The sequence below is a fragment of the Oratosquilla oratoria genome, chromosome 14 (genome assembly GCF_046742065.1).
Source record: "Oratosquilla oratoria isolate Oo_2021 chromosome 14, ASM4674206v1, whole genome shotgun sequence".
NCBI classification, from domain to species: Eukaryota; Metazoa; Arthropoda; class Malacostraca; order Stomatopoda; family Squillidae; genus Oratosquilla; species Oratosquilla oratoria.
Window position 1 is genome coordinate 68,654,013 of NC_134790.1, and position 1,784 is coordinate 68,655,796.

The following is a 1,784-nucleotide window of genomic DNA, read 5'->3' on the forward strand; positions in this document are numbered from 1 at the left end:
TTTCAGCCTCTGAGAAAGCAAATAAGATTCTAGGACTGATTGCGCGATCTTTTGATTTCAAAAGTCCATCACTCATTAAAAAGCTATATAAATCGTTAGTTCGTCCACATTTGGAATATGCTGTTTCCGTATGGTCACCGAAGCTCATTAAAGACATTGACAGACTGGAAAAAGTACAACGGTGAGCCACAGAACTGATTCCAAATATCAAAAATAAATCATACGAAAATCGACTAAAACATATTAATCTGTTTTCCCTAAAAAAGCGTAGACTCAGAGGTGACTTAATGCAGGTCTTTAGAATTCTAAAGGGAATTGACAACATCAAAAGTGACAAAATTTTCACATTGAATGAGAACCAAACAAGAAGCAATGGTCTCAAACTGTCCGGAAATAGATTCAATTTGGAAGTAGGTAGAAACAACTTTGCCAACCGTGTAGTTAATGAATGTAATAAACTTCCTGCACAGGTAGTGCAATGTAGTTCAGTTCGAAGCTTTAAGAATCATTTAGATAAACACCTAAGTAAGATGCTGTAATGATTATAATTTATCCTATATTATTTGTTTTTGTTTTGTTATCATTTGTCTGATTTTTATTTATTATTAGTTATATGTCAGTTTATTATTATTTACTATTTACCTGTTTGTTCATTATTTAACTATACCTATGCATTTAATTATGTATTATATTTGTTATTTACATTATTATAGTTATTTATTATTTTATTATTATTATGATTGTTTTCGCATTCGAACTTATGGACCAAAAGGTCTCCTATCGGCATGCTCCGCCTTTACAATCCTTTGTAATCCTTTGTAATATATATACATATACATACATACATATACCAACACTTTCTCCCCCTTACAAGGGGGGTAGCCAAAAAGAAAAAGGCACAAAATCATTCCCACCCATTCCATCCCTGAATACACTCCATACCCCTCCACCCTCCCTCTTATCTTAGCACCTCCTGGATGACGGGTCATCCCTGCACCTTGTCCACTGCCCTGGGTCAGAAGCAGTGTCGCAAGACACAGCACATCCACAGCAAGGCCGCTTCATTAAATCGGCGACCCCCCCTCTCCGTCCCCCCATTGCATAAAATGAGAAGACGGAGAGAAATCCCTTCGGGCTGCGTCAAATTTTGCTCACACATACTACCTCACCCCCCATCCACCCGCCCATTCCACCTCATGCAATCACAGCATCATCCACATACAACCATTCTCCATTCACCCCTGTCTTCTGTCCCCTCCCGTCCTTCCTCAACAGACATTCCCCTCTTCCCCAAAGCCCCCTTCACCCCATCCATCCACCTCATCCTAGGACGTCCCCTCATGTTCACTCCCTCCACATCTGCCTTCCACACCTCTTTTACTAGTCTTTCTTCACTCATTCTTTCCATGTGTCCAAACCATCCTAATATTCTTTCATCAACCCTATCTCCCAGCTCCCTTTCCACCCCTGTTCTCCTCCTCACCTCCTCATTTCTCACTCTATCTAGCCTAGTAACCCCCATCATACTTCTCAGACACCTCATCTCAAACACATTCAAACTCCTTCTCTCTTCTTCTCTTATGTTCCATGTTTCTGCCCCATACAGTGCTGTTGGCACAATCACTCCTTCATACAGTCTCCTCTTAACATCCATTCCCAAATGTCTATTCCTCATTACACTCTTTAATCCACCAAGGCATTTACTCGCTTCTCTCAATCTACATTCTACCTCCACTTTCACTCCACCTTTCCCTGCCACATTTGCACCCAAGTATCTAAAACTA